The sequence below is a fragment of the Bactrocera oleae genome, chromosome 2, assembly GCF_042242935.1.
Source record: "Bactrocera oleae isolate idBacOlea1 chromosome 2, idBacOlea1, whole genome shotgun sequence".
In the NCBI taxonomy this organism is placed as follows: domain Eukaryota; kingdom Metazoa; phylum Arthropoda; class Insecta; order Diptera; family Tephritidae; genus Bactrocera; species Bactrocera oleae.
The window spans coordinates 80,178,274-80,196,267 of record NC_091536.1 but is presented as its reverse complement, the minus strand read 5'-3'; the positions used below and the strand labels follow the sequence as shown (position 1 = coordinate 80,196,267).

The following is a 17,994-nucleotide window of genomic DNA, read 5'->3' as shown; positions in this document are numbered from 1 at the left end:
AAAACAAAAGCTGGCAATAATGCTGGAAACTACATACACACAACAGCGGGCGGCGTAGCGTTTTTCCTCTTTTCCTCTTTTTCTGTTTTTTTTTTTTGTTTTCTTTTTTCGCTTTTGCAACGCTTTTGTAATAATTTTGCCTTGTTTATAAGCCACTGCAATTGCAGTTGAAAGTTGCACCGCAAAAAGAAAACAACAACAACAAAGAAGAATTAACAAAATAATACGATGACTAAGAAGAAGAGGCAGCAGCGAGCATAACTAGAAAAAAGCAGCATTGTGACAACAACTACAACACCAGTCAGCAATGCACGTGCGGGAAAGGAGTCACAGGGTGTCACAGGGCGGCTGCACAAGTCAAGTCAAGTTGCCTGCCAACACTAGGCACAACAAGAACAGCAAATGCTACAACAACAGCATAAAAAGCTGGTAAAAAATCTGCCTGCAACTGCACATAGCAGAGCAGCTACAATAGTGGGCAACAACAACTAGAACTGAACCATATTGAATGCAATGCATCCTTCACATTATATGCAAGTATGTGTGTGTGTGTGTAGGTATGCACGGCGTAGTAATCGAGTGAGGCGCATTTGCATGTTGATTGCAATAAAACAAGTGCACTTTTTTCGATCGTCCCCTCACCTCCTCGAAGACTGGCCGTCGGCCCACCACACAGTCAACGGCGCTACATCTTTAGCCTGGCCACCACAGCTGCCTACGCCTCTTCCGAGGCCACTTACTTCTATACTATATGCTTTTTTGCCACTGCTTAGCACCCTTCGCTCTGGTCGTCTCCACTCAATTCCGTTTGTGAGCGCATACTTTGGCCATTTGATTTGTGCTTGTCTTGTCGGCCTGAAGAAAAGGAAAATGAGTGGGAAAGCTCGCTGGATATTTGTTTGTATTTGTCTTTGCTTACACGCATGTGTTAGTGTTGTTGACTCACGCCTAAGTAGCAGGTGGGGTGTTTAGAACCTGCCTTCCGTTGCGGTGGATGGTACGTCGGCGGCTCACTGATTTTCAGGGGAATTTCAGAGGTTTATGAAGTCGAATGTGCGGCAAATCAGTCAGTGGTTTCACTAGTTCACTTCGATGCAGTTCAGTTCGCCTTAATTATTGCCTTTAGTTCTTAGCTCGTCTCGCTGTATGTGCGTGTGTGTGTGTGTGTGAGTGTGTGTAAGAGCCTTGATTGCAATTTAGTTTTTTCTCCGTTTTTGCACGAGTTTTTACCTCCGGCAAATCTGCAGGCTTTTTTGTGCTTAGCATTTGTTGTTTTATCCTTTATTCGTAGCCATTCTTTTTGTAATTTGTACATGTTTCTCTTCTTCTTCTCCTCTTCCACCATATATTTGCGTATGTTTTCACTCACTCCTTTCTCTCCGACCTCTTAGCAGCGTATCGTTGCATTACAGCGATTTGCATTCAGCACTGCATTTTTGGACTTTGCCTTTCCGCCTTCTCGGGTTTTCCTCAGACAAAAAATGCAGAAGCCCGACAAAAATGTCACAAAAAGATGCAAAAATCTACGAAATTTCACAATCACAACTTTGGACACACAATACAACAACAATAGCCGAGTGCTTGCTCTGGCTACATGGGTCTTTATTGCTGCAGCAGTTCGCTATGTTCCGTTATTACTTAGTTACTAAATCGTAGATTTTATTTGCCATACTCACCGCAGCGTTTATTTACTTCATGGTTTGTTGGGTTCTTGCCAAGCCGCAGGAACCGCAGCCAGTAGCCACAGCCGGAGCAATAACAGTGTTGCCAACGCGCGCCACACTGCCACACCGGCAGCGCGTTGCATTGCCTCGGCGCATTTCCCAAAAAAAACAAAAAACAAAAGAAAAATAAAAATAAAATAAAATAAAGAGGAAGAAGTAGAAATTTCTTCATTTTTGTGTGTATTTTCGCCTTTTTCGAGTCATCCTTAAACACTTTTCGCGGTTTGCTGCATTTCGCATTTGACTTACGACATTTGTGCAATCGCTGCCACCACAGCCGACTCTTCCGCTCCGCAGCTGCCTCAACTGCCACAGCTGACAAATGCATGCTGTCGCGTGTATCCCTGTTGTTGTCGTTGCTGTTGGTTGTTGGCTGGTGGCTCTTGGTGCACTGAACCATGGCCGCCGCTGTGTTGGGTTTCCAGTTGCATTCATGGAAAACGTTTGCTGTTTCTGCTGCTGTCGTCTGAGAATGCGAGTGCGTCTGTGCGCTAGCGACAATGACTCGCAACGCAGTTTGTAGCGGTTAAGGTTCGAGTTCGGATTGCATGGCTGTTGATTTAAATTCTTACTGTTTTTGTAGTTGCATTAACGCATGCCACTTAGAGGCGGTAAGGACTTTTTGAAGTTGGTACGGGAGACTGGTGATTTAGCATAACCGGAAATGGTAGTTAAGTTGCTATAAATAATATTGGTTAACTTAGAATAATGAGCAAACATGTATTCTATGATTGAGCACCCAGACTTACTTTCCTAAAAAGATTAAATTTTGTACATTTCTTTTATAATCTAGTAATGCGGTTGTTGCTAGCTTAGTCTCGTTTCAAAGAATTGGCGCGCGAGGGCGTCACAGCCACATTGACCTACAAGATTTTGTTAGCATTTTAGCACTTAGAGAAAGCTACTGTTAAGTAAAGAAAACCTGATTATAAATCGCAGGAAAAAGAAAAAGTTTCTTGCAAAATGTGCTGTGTATTTTCAATATATGTTTAATAAAGGGCTAAGGGCATTACTAAGGCGTTAAGGAGATATATTTCTGTTGACATACCTATAAGCAACTCTATACTTGCAGGACAGCTATGTAAATGTTTTATTAATTTTCAACTGGTTTCCGGTTATAACTCTACTTATACTATCTTGATGGAAGCGTTTACAATTAGGTGCTTTCATTTAGTAATAAATATTTATCAAATAACTCAGCTGTTAAATAGATTTGTGGAGAGTTGTCAAGTTCATCGTCAATGCCAAAAATCTACTGATAAAAAATGGCACAAAAAAACTTTTGATAAGAAAAGTTAGTAATTTTTTTATTACATTAAATAAATTTTTAAACATTTCGCATACATTTTTGTAGATAGCACTTTTTGAAGATATTCTTGTAATGGTTCAACTATTATTGTGCAATTTTCGATTGACTTCAAGCATTACATTTATATTATCTAAACTTGATAATGGGTCATTGTAACCTAGTGGGTAACTGCTATGAGCTAATAAGGCATACCACACTTTCAAAATAATTTTGTATGCCAAAAATTTATATTAGGGCGTGGTTTTTTATGAAAAAGTAGTTGTTCTAAAATTTTACGAAGGTTTTCTTTGTTACTTAGAGTTCATTTGTAAGATAAAGTTGTCGAAACCTAGCCTAGAATAGATTTTTTTGTAGACTAACTCATAAAAATTTGGCTATTTTCACTAAAGCAAAAAATTTTGACGTTGAACAAAATGTTTTATCATCTTGAGAATAAAAAGTTCTTTTATCATGATTAGGGTCACGATTTCCATTTAAAATGCGCGCACAAAATCAGAGGAGAGGCAGAGAATGGCAACATTTCTTGTGAATGAACTCAAAACATTTTGGTTAATGTTTTGGGTATAAAGCAAATCAATGCAATGCTTCTAGCAAAAGAACTGAATCTTTCACAAAAACGACGTCAAGTAGAGGTTGCAAAAGAGAGTAGCTGCGAACCCTACATTATCAAACGTTACTGGTGGCGAGACGTAAGTTTATGCATATAACATCGAAATTGTTTAACAATCTAGCGAATAGCGTTCCAAACATGAGTCGAAACCAAAAAACCAAAATTTGCTGACGGCACTGAGGACCAATGCGAGCCGGATTAAGCGTTGGCATGCTTATAACGGCTCAGCACAACATTTTGAAGGCAATAATAAAGAATTATAAAAAAATAATTTTTCCTTTTCGTCAATCCGGGTAAATTTTGATCAGATGGTATACCTACACCACCATATCTACTTGTATACAATCTTAATTGCTAATCATCATGGAGCTTTCATATGGAAAAACTGTGGTTGATATGAAAGCATTAACTTGAAGCGCCGAAAAAAAATGCATGCAAATATTAAATCAATATTAATCTCTCATATAGAAATCTGATTTTCGCTATATCCTATTAAGTTCTACACTAGGCAAATGCATAAATATTTGTTTAATGTTTTTAAAAACCAGTAGACTAGTGCTTTAACTGCAAAATCTAATTAATTAATATAAATGCACGGCTGCTAACAATAACAGCAAAAACTAAACACTAAAAGCATTTAAGCGCTTACTACACACATACATAAACAATTGCTGAATATAAAATCGAAAAAACGATATAAACAAATGATTATAATAAGCTAAATATTTGCCTATATTAATAACAGCATATTATTTTCAAAAAACGCCAAAAAAACGCTATACATATGTATGTATGCATAATATATATATATATATGTGTGTCTGTGCAGACACATATTTGTTCGATTAATTATATTTTTTATGCACCGTCTAAATTTCCCATAATTGCATAATTATTTTTAATTAAGCGCGTTGGAACGTCACCCAGAGCTATTGTGCGGCGTTTAATGCTTTGTTGTTGTTTTTGTTGACGGCCCACCTGTTAATATGCTGGCGTTGACGACTTAGCGGATTATTCTGCCTGTGTTTGTTTCAACTGAAAGCGCATAAACAATGCTGATGAGCATGAAATTCATAATTACCCAATAATGAAAGCCGCATAAATTCAGTGTATGAAATTGCCAGACACAACCACACGGACATGTATGGCCATGAATTGATTTACTTTTTCGCACTTAAATAATTTATGCAATGTTTGCTTGTGTTTTTGTGCGTAAGTAAATGATATTTAAATTTTTAATGCGCGTTTTCGGTTGTTGATGCCGTTTATAGGCGTGTTTACATGCAACACGGCCACATCACACGCCTCACGCCTACTGGTCGCTTAAATAAGCTTGTAGCATGCTTTGCAGGTGCAAATTGAAGGCGCACACACACGCACGCATACCAACTCACGCACACTATAATGAAACAATTAGAAGGCTTGTTTGTGGTCACTCCGTCAAACGCCCAGCACGCATGTTAATGTGTATGTGTGTGCATGCGTGTAATGGCTTTGGTTGGCGCTCGTTTGGAGGCGCTCGACTTCCTTCTTTCGTTTTATTTTTAGTTATTACATATTTAATTACAATTAAGTAAATGTTTTTTAAATGAGAGAGTATTGACAGAGGCGAAGTTGCTCGTTCCGCTCTTGAATTATTGATCGTTCAATAAGTAATTTCGTTTAATGACAACAGCTGTTCTTATTGAATTTTTTTTGCAGCCAACTTCACACTTAACCGCTTTACCGTTATATATTTGAACAGCTGATATAGTAAGGCTTGTTTGTAAGAAATTTTTTTAAATTCTTTGGAAATAGTTTTTGTTTGGTGCCCAATCGAAGATGGTTGATCGAAAACAGCATTTTCGGCATATTCCACCGTTATTTACTCATATATTCTACGATAAAATGTGTGTACTTGAAGTTTATCACAATTGTTGATAGATGGATATAATTTGCAATATTGCATTGTGCAACATAATTACAACATAATGAAAAGTACGGATTTTAGAAGAGAAGGTTCAAACTTTTTCTAGAAATTATTTCTAAAGACCAATAATAATCGGTCTTTACGGATAGTCCATCCATCTAATGGTGCAGAGCTTTCAGAAATATAATCCATAACTTTGGTTGATTAAGAATCAAGAACGAAAACCTTGCTTGGTGTAAACTTTCGCTTAAAGCTATATAAAGAGATTTTTTAAACTAGTATAACTAATACTAGTCGATAGAGAGAATTTATATTTGTCCGCCTGTCTGTCTGTATATCGACGTGAAGTTTTTCACACATCTTTTTCTTCAAAAGAAGCTGCTCATTTGTCGGAACCGCCGATAACAATTAAAGCGAGAATGATTTCAAATAAAATTTCTATGGTAATAAAGGCTCCCGGCAAACAAACTAGTAGAACCAAGGACTTTGTGAATTTAACGAACTCCTTAAGTCCCAAATTACAAAAATGTATTTAGAAAACATCAAACTTCCTTGTCACCAAACAAAAGTGGTACTTTTCGTTACAAAAATTAGCTTTCATTACAATTTAGAAATCTTCAGATTAGATTTACACCCAAATGCATGAAAAGCAAAACAAAAACCAACAACAATAAAACTTTAAAAGCATTAACAAAGCAAGCTATGAGCTATAATTGCGGTTTGGAGTCAATTTGTTGTACAGAGCATATCAGCGAGTAAACCCATTAAGTACCTAGAGAGCGAATTGTGGCATAAACAAAATTAGTAGATGAAGAAGGCAGCCTCAACTGCCGCAGAGCTTGAGAAAAGTGCGCCGATGCACCTAAATCAACGACAAAAAGAATGTGGTGCAACAATGACTTTGCCTAGCAGACGCATAGGTAAAACAAACAACGACTGCAGTTGTGCAACAAAAACGAAGCTGCATGCAGACACAGCTAAACACACACACGTAAGCCACAACTAAGGATTGCTGCAATGGCCATGATTATCAGTTTCAACTTGCAATGCTGCGTGCAACGACGAATAACCACAGCAAAGCATTGCAACACTGTGTGCAACAACAATTGCAGCGATTGATGCGCTTTTGCGGCAGTGGATTTGCTACACAAACTATTGGTGCAACAACGGCGTAGCGAAGGCACAACAAAGTAATGATGCAACTGGAGGAGCCACCGCAGCGAAAAGGAAATCGGCACTGCATTGAGCATCTTGCAACAGGCGCACGGCACATGATCCGCACCGCCAACCGCACCCACCAACAGGCTTGAAGCCAGTTCTTCTCCATTGTCTGCTGCTGACCATCTTTGGAGTTGCCACACGTTGACTGTTTGCACAGTTTTTGTTTGGCTTGCAATGCTGCCACTTGTTGTTGTTGCACTTTGTTGACTATTAGCAGCTGCCGTTGGTATGGCTGGCTGACTGCCGGTGATCCCTTTTCGTCCGCAATCACGGGCGCTGTTGGACGCCTGTCGCTGTTGTCGAATGGGATTGCACTTTTTCACATTGGCCGGCGCACAGAAGCAACAACAACAACAACAACAACTAAAATTTCTACCTGCAATGATTTTAATGTTTTTAAGCAACATTCCCATCCGTCTTGTCGTCTGCGTCGCAGGCAGCAGCAGCAGTCAACAGTCGTCTCCCATCTGCCCCGACCGCTCATTTCCTCCACTCAATTTGATCTTCCGATGCTGCTACTTAACCACTACTGCTACTTACATGATTGCGCTTTTGGTTGTTTTGTTGTTTTTGTACGGCAGCATGCAACCGGTTTTACTGGATGCTTTTGCTTTTGCTCTCCATCTTTCGCTGTCTTATTTATTTTTATTTTTTTGCTGTTTATCGACAGCTTTGTCATGTTGCTGCATTGCATTGGCCTCTCCAAGCGTCTGCTGTTTGGCTTGATGGCGAGGCTTTGCTTCATGCTGCAGCTTTATTGTTAGATAGCGCTTTGTTGCAGCTACTCTTGTTGTTTTTATCCCAGTTAATGCACATAAGCAGCGATTCTAAAAAGGTCATTAGATTATATAGGCCTGTTTGTGTGTATGTATGTGTGCTGATGCTGCAGTTGTAAAATATTTTACGGATATTATAGTTATTAATATTGCCAGATCTGCACCATGGAGGTCATTAGTGCTCTAAATATGAGTCACTTTTGATTTATACAAGGTATCATGGTCTAAGTACATCGAAACCCTTTATATAAAAAAATCATACAAATTATCGAAGCTTGAACAATTTTTTTTTCTTCATTATAATTATGGTATTTAAATTCTTTAACTACCCACTCCAGCTGATCTTTGCGATTTGAGTCTTAAGACAATGTGATCAAATTTGACCCGGACTGAGCCATTAAAACTGCGCCCGCAAACCGAATCTAAAAAAAAATTCTATATTGATAACACATTTTTTAAGCTTTTGCTAAGTTTGATATCTATGTGTCAATTTGTGTGTGTTTGGCGACGCGATAAATTTGTCGGACGATTTTGAACCTGGAAAAAAAATTGAACAACGTGTTTTGTGTTTCCAATGGAATCACGGCAACGGAATCGTTGAAAATATTGCAGAAATGTTTTGGGGTATCTACTTTATGACATGCACCGGTATGGCACAAAGCAATCAGTGAAAGTCGTAAAGTCCTGCTAATGACGGTGACATCGAAAAAGTAAAAAAAACAGTACTTGAAAACCGTCGTGTTGGCATCAGTGTGTTAGTAGAGCATCTCAAAAAGCATCGATCGATTCATGACGATGTGGTTGATGTTTTGGGTATGAAGCGTGTCAGACTCCTATCAAAAGACCTGAATCTTTTGAAAAAAAAAACGTTGAGTACAGGAAGGTGATGCTTGCCAATTTAGCTGAGGGTCCTAAATTCTTTAAAGACATCATTGCTGGAGATGTGACGTGTATTTATGAATATGACATCGAGATTGTCCAACGAGCAAACGAATGGCGCTCCAAAAATTACCGAAAAATCCAAACTTCAATGAAAGCACTGAAGGCACTCACACCCGCTGCTTAAAACAAGTGTGCGAGAGATTGGATTAGGCGTATAGACGCAAGAGCCTATTTTGAAGGCGATAATAAGGATATATATTAAAATACTGAGAATGTAGTATTTGATCAGATGATTTCGTTTCACGATAAGTATACGTTGGGTCAGTTTTTGGCCAATTCCTGACTATCAGAACAATCGATTTTGATTTTATATCCGACAACTGAGAAGTATCTAATTTCATTTTTAGCCTAACATGAGCATATACAATTCGAGAGAAACCCTCCACTAAGTCTGACCAAAAGTTCATCGATTTCGGAACCCGATGAATCGATACGAATAGTAAATACCACAATCCTATTAGTATCGGGTTCTATTGCCTATAACTTCTAATCCCAGTGAGTCATCAGTATAGTTATTTAAAATTAATTTATATAGCGTTGTGGATATTACAACATTTTTACTCAGCTTTCAGTTCATAATAATAATTAAGATCAGCAACATTTTTGATTCAGGCAGGCATTTTTAAATTATTTATAGTGTTCACATATATTTATATATAAAACTTATAAATTTTGCAGAGATATTTACAAGCAGAAAAAACAGGAAATATCAAAAAGATCAGAAAAAAACTGAGTTATAATAGAAATACTATATAACTCTACATTTGATAATCCTGCAATCATTTGCATTAACCGACCAAAAATTCAGACATTATGGACCCAATTGGCATAAATTTATATAGGACCAAAAGCTGTCCGCGAATACAAGATAAATTTCATTTACTTTAACACAAAATTGACAAGTTCCCTGGCTATATAGAATTCCCCATTGGATTATTGGAGAATGTTCAACAAATTTATATAGCAATTTTAAGAATTCCAAGAACAAGTATTTGTAATATCCACCATATTTGACATCATCAGCGTTCATTATAACCGGCGCTTGCAAGCCGCTTGTCATTATCAGTTATTAAAGCAACTTTTTCATACGTTTTACTGCTTTCTAATGGCCACAACTTGCTGCCACAGCTTCGTTCTTCATTAAAACCCAACTTGCAACGGCCATTGGCAGCAAATGCTGCGCACGTTGCAACATCGGGATTTCTTTGGTATAAACGGTATAATGGCGCTGCTGTGAAACATTGCATATGGATTGTATATTTCACTTTGAATTTATGTCTGTCGCCTGGTGCATTTCACACAGCTGTGGCTGCCACTAATCAAGTCGCCAGTGCTGTTTTGTGAGAGCGCCGAACAGTTAAGTGCGCTATAGTCCAGCTTTGTGCTGGATTAAGTTCCACAAGCGCATTTATATTTATTATGCTGCCTTTGGTAGACACACACAGAGCCACAAACGCATTGCTGTTCCATTTAGCTACTTCTAACGCGCCGTAAAAGGAGCGCGTGTTGTCGCATTCCAGCGCTTTAATTTATTAAACAATTTTCCAATTCCAACGTTCTTTGCTTTCCTCATGTGTCGCGCTGCCTTTTACTCGTAATTTTGCTGCAATTCTATTTATTTCAATCGCCACATTCCGCTCTCGTATACTTGGACTTTTATCTGCTTTTGGAATTGACTTTAACACCAAAGTGTTGCTGGTGTGGATTTCTAGCGTAATTGGCGGCTTCAGTTTCAGCTTCAGCGTTAACGGCGGCGGCGGCGCCGGTGTCAACTGCGTTGGCATTGGCGACTTCATTGCATAAACGTGCCACATTATTTGCGGACACTTGCGGCATGCACTTCTTGAACTTTGCTACCTCATATTGCTTGGCCGTGAAGATTTTTTCGTAACCCATTTGTAATTGTTGGAACTTATTGAAAAATACACCCCGTATAACATACGAATATATATAATATATAAACGTATATAAGTTGTCTTATTTTTTTTACAGATATTCAGTTTTCAGTTACATAATTTCATTTAAAATAAGATGTTTTTGCGGTCTTTTAAAAATCATTGAAATAAAAATAATTTTTTATTAAATATTTAAAAATATTTATTTAAATATGTATATTTATAAAAAAAATTTAATGGCAAATATTAAAGTTTTCGTAAATTTGGAAAAAAAAAACTTTAAATATTCTTTAAAAACTGTGTTCGATCTACTTAAAGTTTCGTTGGAAATTTCCATAAAACTAAATTTAAAAAAAAAAAATAATTTTATTTAAAAATTTGATTAAAATTAGCAAAATTCCATATAAAAAATAAAAAAAAACAAAGTTTTGAATTTTCAAAATTTCCAATATAATTTTCTGAATATTTTTAAAAATACTTAAACAAATTTTTATATTTATAAAAAAAAATTAGTTATCAAATATTAGAATTTTCGATAATTTTTAATAAACAAACTTTTAAAATATTATTTAAAAACTGTGTTCGATATGCTTAAAGTTATATTTGAAATTTCCATTGTATTAAATTGACGATTCAAAAAAATAATTTTATTTAAAAATTGTATTAAAATTTACAAAATTCAATATTCTTGAAAGGTATCTGTAAAACAAAACTCAAAATAAGAACAAAGCTTGAAATATTCAAAATTGCTTGATTTTTATTTAAAAAATATATTTTATATTTATAGTTTTATATTTAAAATATATTTGAGGTATTTTAAATTATGTAAAATATTATATAATATATATAAAACACTACACTGTTTAACAACCAATTTAGCAAATTTCTATTAAAAAAATTTGAGATCTTTAATTTCTTTTTTTAACATTTATATAATTATTATTCGCTTGAACGAAATTTCGAAAAATAAGGATAAAATGAATTATTGGAAAAATAAGACGAAAATCAGTTTTAAACATTTTTGAGACAAATTACATAAAATATTAGAAATTATTGAATTGTGAAAACTTAAAATGATCGAAAATGTTTTAATTTTATTAAAAAAAATTTACTTTAAAATCAAATAAAATTTATATATAAAATAATGATGATAAATATATTAAATATTTAATACTGAAATAAGAATTTTCTATTTTTTATTAATTTTTTTTTGCTTTCTTGCACAAAAAACACAAAACCAATTTCGTTATTCTGCTTAATGTCAACTAAAATAAAAAAAATGCATTAATTTTTAAAAAGGACTTTAATGGCTTTTCCAAATCCATCCTTTAACGCATACCGTTATTTTACTGCGTAAGTTTTCATTAAAACTATTGTTCGAATTCGAAATAAAGCCAAATAACTATGGAACCAAATGAAATCCAAGCAGCAATTAGGGAAACCCAAACGATTTGATTTCTACTCTTGACAATTGTCAGTAAATCCGTTTACCATTTCGGGTTATGTACATACTATCAAATACGCATTCCGAAAACCGCACACACGCATACATTCATTCATTCATTCATACAGCCATTTATCGATAAGAAAACAGCATTAACAGACCAGAGAAGGACTGAGATGGTTTCGTATTTCAACCCCGAAAATGAAGAAAGTGGCAGTCAAATAGCTAGTGACTGAAAACAACAGGCAGCCACAAGGCACACACGGCGAAAGACCGTCCGACAAACGGCCCGACAGACAGGCAGAGAGGCAAGCTGACAAACCCACACGCCGAGCAGGCTAAGCCGTGTGCGCAAAGGATACCTCTAGCATGGCTGAGGCACTGAAGCACAGCGCAGCACCACAGGGCCGCATCGAGTAGTAAAAGCAACAAAAGTAACAACGAAAGCAAAACATAAAATAAAAACACAAACAAAACATGCCAAAAGAGCACACTGAAGAACACGCAACGACGCACACGCACACACACACACACACAAAATATTCAACTTAAACAGGCTGAGGCAGATTTTCCAAACACCGGGTGCAATCAATAAAGCAGCTTAAATATATCCTTAAATATCCTGCATAGCGGGAATTACAATAAAATACAATAATTCCTGCCGAAAAGCATTTCGCTGCAGAGGACGCAAAGCGAAAACGAAAACACAGCGAAGTAAGTGAAGAAAAGTGGAAAAGTACGAATGGCAGAAAACTGCGTAAAGGCAAATAGAAGAAAAAATACAAAAAAAAATAAAGATGAAAACAAAGTCAGAAAACACAAATCCAATTGGAATGGGAAGTGGAAGTGGAGCGCAACACGCGAGCGAACAGAAGGTTAAGGTGGCAGAAGGCCGTAAAAATAGAGACAAAATTGGAGGAAAATAAAATAATAAAATGGCTTAAAGCAAAATGGCAACAAAGTTTGTGCCGATACCAGCCGCTTGGGGGCGGGCGTCGTGCGGAGAGTAAGGGCAACCGCGTACGTGTGGCTCAATGCGACGAGGAGTCGTCGTCCTTTGAGCGCTTGATTGGTATTTTTAACATTTAACGTGAAAATTTCATGGAAATACTCACATTTTTTGGGGCCGCCCAAGGATGGAGGAGACGACGTTGCTGCGGCTAAAAATTATTTATTTACTTATGTGCGTTTTTCCTGCTGGCGTAAAAGTCAGCCAAGGCGCTGATATTGTCGAGTCGGCCTATGGGTCGGCTCCTTTCTCTAGGTGATGTTCAGTTGGTCGAGCACAAGTCAGAGCTTATGTCTATAAATATTACAAATTTCAAATTTTGTTTATTTTTATACTGCGCTGTTGTTGTTTGGTAGATGTTTACAAACGCTTGACTTAAGTTATTATTCCGTACTTAAGAGGCGTTACAATATTTTCACAATGTCACGCCACCGGCAACATGAAATGCTACAGTAACAAATTTAAATTTGCTTATTTCTTTGAATTGGTTTTCAGAAAAGACTTCTAGTTCTTTGACCTTTGACGCGACCTTTGAAGGAACAGAACTTTCGCGTTTAAGTTGTGGTATTTGCAACAAACTTTGCTTGCAACACGCGGCTTCACTATCAAATTTAAACGTTTAACTTAACTTTTATCTGTTGAATCGAGGCAGTCAAGTTGTTATTGTGCTCAAGATTGTAAATAATTTTAAATGCAGAACTGGGAGCACCAGTTTTATTCAAAACTTGACACTGGTCTCATTTAACCCTTTCAAATACAACATCGACATACTGTGTGATTATCACTGCTTTATCATTCATTCACTTGCCACTTCACTCATTCATTAATTTATGCAGCAAACGCTTGTGGCGCAGCAAGCATACACCTTTCCTTCATTATTTGTTAGGGCGGCGACGTTTTTCGCACTGTCTGCCGCTCCTTGAACACCAACAACGTGTTGGCGGATGCTGTGCTGCTCTTTAGACACCGCTAACACAACATACAATCACAAATTTCTTATTTTCAGTATTTAGTATTTTCACGAAATTGTATTTTAATTGATAACACTTCGATTTACTTGTTCATAACTTAATTCTTTCTTATGTTTTCAATTCTTCACAGAATGCACATACACAAACAACGTGAGTTGCCGCATTCTTAGCGCACGGACATCATTTATTACACGTCTAAATACGTTAATGCACGAAACCGAACTGAAAATGCAGCGCAGCGCTTCGATGGCAAATCAGCAGAACGGCAGCGCTCTGCGGCACAGAAGAACGAACTTCGACAGCAATGTCGGAACGCAGCGCAGCAGTGCGTAGCTTGTGGAGTCCAGCATACGCGATATGCGCGAGATACGCTTCGGGATACCAGTTCGAAGTTCGAAATGGGATACGAATGCTTAAAAAGGCAATTGAGCAAGTCAAGAGAGAAAAGCAGCGCTGTTTTCTCCAAAGTGAGAAATGGGATAAATTGTTGAATCAACAGGGCATGTAGGAAATTTGAAATCGAAAAATTGTGCACTACATAAAAAAAGTTGATTATCTTTGTTTTCTTTACGATGCATAGTTGAGAGTATTGGGAAGTTTTTCTTTTCCCAGAGACTTATATAACAATTTATGAAAAAAAATTTAGAACTATATTTTCCCAGAGACTATTAAACCATTTCTGAAACAAATGTTAGAACTATTATCGCGACTTGACACGTACCCGAGCTCATGATACCAAAAATAATTGCGGTTCAATGTCTTGCAAGTAGAGATTAAGGATACCAAACTTTTTGTATTGAAAAAAATACATATAAAAAAATATATCCATGCGCCCATATTACTTCCTTCGAAAAAATTTTCGAATAATCGGTATCAATCAACAGGCATTTTTGAATCTAGAATTGACTGCTACCTCGAAAATATTTCTATAAAATAAAATATTCTAAAACATCTTAAAACTACATATTTCTGAAACTATATAACAATATATGTGCTCCATCCAATAAATATTAAGTTTTAGATCTGTCAGTATTTTCCTAGAGGGATGACGGTAGTGAATTTCAAACTTCTCTCATCTAAGATTTTAAGAGAGCTACTAAGAGTTTGCGACAAATTCGAAAAACACCCACTCCTGTCAGAAACGTGCTCCGAGAATATTACGTTCGAAACTCACATGAAACGAAGTTGTAAAGAAGAGATGCAATTACAGAAAATAACAATAAAAACACAGTAAACAATACGAAGACAACATGCAGCAACAACCAAACCGTGAAGTTCGGCTTCCTCAAGCAGCAGCAGGTTTAAGGCAATATGAACGCGTTGAATTAACTGAGAAACACTGTGTAGGTGCAAAATGATATTAACAGGAGGGCGATAGAGCGGGTAGTACAAACACTTGAATTCCAGCATCCAAATCTTCGAACTGAATCGAATCCGTCGCATACACACACACATGCTTTGGCAAACTAGCAAAAGCCAAACGATTGTTGTGACTACAACAACGTCTAATAGTTGTGTGTAAATGTGTAATAATATAATAATAAACATATTCACATGTGGAGCCAGCCAAATACAAATCTTATAGACCAACAAATGCTCTCATCCACAACTAATTTTCTATATGCTAGTGAGAGTGGTTTTGGCAAAACACGAATTTTCGAGTTTTTGTCACAATTATAGTGGAAGCTGTTGATACGAGTATTATTACACATAAGGTGAAACCTGTTTATGTGCTTCACCGCTTAGACGAATGAACAGTCGGTGAATCGCTTGATCGACCGCCTCGCCAGAGAATGTTAATGAATTAATTGAAATCTTAACATATCTCAATTCAATTTCTTTAATAGCATATTTTACTTCCTGAGATAGTTAAAATATTTCTGGAAAATATGTTCATATGTTTAGGATTATTGAATATTCCCTTATTTATGCGTATTTACATAAAAGTGACAATCACACATACATTCTTAAATGCACGTCTTCTTGACCCGCACAAACAATGACTTTTGTCAACACTTTCTGCTTTTTGCGAGAACCAAGTTGAACGATCGCTGGCATGGGGGGCCAGGGGCCCACTGCCACATAATTATATCAGAAATTTTTTTATTAATCGAATTTATTTTAATAACGATTATAAGTATGTGTATTTATATTTTTACCTATATTATTATTATAATACGAAAATAAATATTAATGCATCAGTATTTTTCAAACAATTTAATAATTACTAGGGTACTCAGTTGAAAGGCCTCTGCAAGCCAACGAAATAACGGTGTGTTCGCGCGGACATTGTGTTGTTGAAAAAAACCAAATGAGGACTTTGTCTACAAACATACATATACATGCATATGAGCTCGCATACATATTGACACCAAATTGTGCGAATCGTCGCGGAGTTGACAAAATTTGTTTCAATCGACAATGTCGGTCGGTTATGTTGTCTCGTCTGTCCTTTTTGCAGTGCTTTATTACTAAAAATTTATATTTGAAATATTGCGATTACCGATTGGGCTGCATTTTCATGGCGTCGTTTTTTAGATAACCATGAAACAATGATAATAAATAAACATATAAAAGTACTATATGAACTGTGCTTAGAATATAAAGAAGTAGTTAAAGCTATCATATGAATGGCAATTTTATATAAATTTTATAATATAATGTTATATAAAGTGCATAATATGAAAATAATAAAAATATTATTTTAACTCGCTAATAGGTTGCCAATTCTCCTTTCTGAAGGGAACATTAGACAAATTCTTCAATTTCTGATTTTTAGCATCCACAAGGAAGCAGCTTGTGGGCAACATGCAAATGCGAGGGGATGATGGTAGGTAGAATTTTAGTGGTCGAATTGTAAAATTGAAAATAAGTTCAAATCCTATGCAAATAATTTTTTATTCTCTTTTTTATTTTTATAAACCTTTTGTTTTTATTAAATGACATTTTAATGCTATTTTCATTATTATTTCTCTCATTATTTACATTTTCTTTTCATAAGTCGATTATTTTCCTTTATATTACTTTAATTTTTATTCATGCGCATGCCAAAGAACATATGCGCATATGTATGTATGCATATACATTTTGCTGCTAGAGTGGTGTAATTCGTTGCGTTGCCTGATAGGGTGGTGAAATTTTATTTTCGAACTTGCGCGTTTTCGATGCTCCCTAATCGTAACTAACATTTTAGCACAGCTAACATTTGCACCTTCTCTATTCATTCACATTCTCTGACTAAACTCTCGTTTGCAACTAATTTGTTTAGACATAATTTATATGGAATATATAAATTTTATCAGTTATATTCGTTGACTTAACCAAGAATATTTGTCTGTTTGTATGTATGTAATGATTATTCATTTCAAGGTCAAATCATTAAGAAGAACCTTAAAAGTACTAATTTAGTTGTATCACCTGGTCACCTCTTAAATAGCATCCACAGCAAAGCCTTCGAGTATGCCGGCTTCTTGTATACAAAACAAAAACTATTTCAAACACTTCGTCTCTCGAAAATTCAAACAATTACGACTCTCTTATTTTTACTCTTATTTCTGCTCTTTCGAATTGTGGAATGACATATGTCAATACGTATTTGAATAACGTCTTATGTTCCACATGCAACAGCGTGGAATTAGTGAATGTAACTGATATGTGATCATTACTTGATTGATATTGGGAAGATGTAATTAAGTAAATTAAAATTAAAAGATTGAAAAAACTAGAAACACTTTTTGAGTTATTATTGAGCAATTACATAAGCGTGTGATGAAAATAAATAATTATGTATAAAATAAGGATTCTTATGACCACTATTTACCTATGATATTTTCTAAATATTATGCGACTCAAACATAAGTAGATTCTTTTACAAATTTTTGTAATATATAATACTTTCAGAAAAAAAAAGTTGATGATATATATATATTTATATAGTGAACCAGTGTCACGGAACTTTTAAAAGTAACAGTAACAAATTAACCCGAAATGAATGCGCTCTCCCTTGAAAATACGGTTTTAGGTCGTTTGAGCTTTTCAAGTTCAAGCCTGTGATATTGTTGCTTTAAGTGAATAAGATGAAATCACTAATGTCATGACTTGTTCAAGATCCAGTTAATGTTTTGGCATACAAAAAAATTGTTCAAACTATAAATAATTTAAATTAAATAATTTTCAGGTTACTT

The 17,994-nt window shown here is 35.8% G+C and overlaps 1 protein-coding gene across 2 annotated transcripts in view; it reads right to left on the bottom strand.

Annotated features, from left to right (window-relative positions):
* The window catches only part of SKIP (Shal K[+] channel interacting protein), a 309,242-nt gene extending 295,224 nt beyond the window's left edge, over nt 1–14,018 (bottom strand). For both annotated transcript variants that reach the window (XM_036369686.2, XM_036369690.2), the window contains exon 1: nt 12,946–14,018. The gene's annotated coding sequence lies outside the window, so the exon portion shown is untranslated. The remainder of the gene's footprint in view (nt 1–12,945) is intronic.
* Between the last annotated feature and the right edge of the window lie 3,976 nt (nt 14,019–17,994).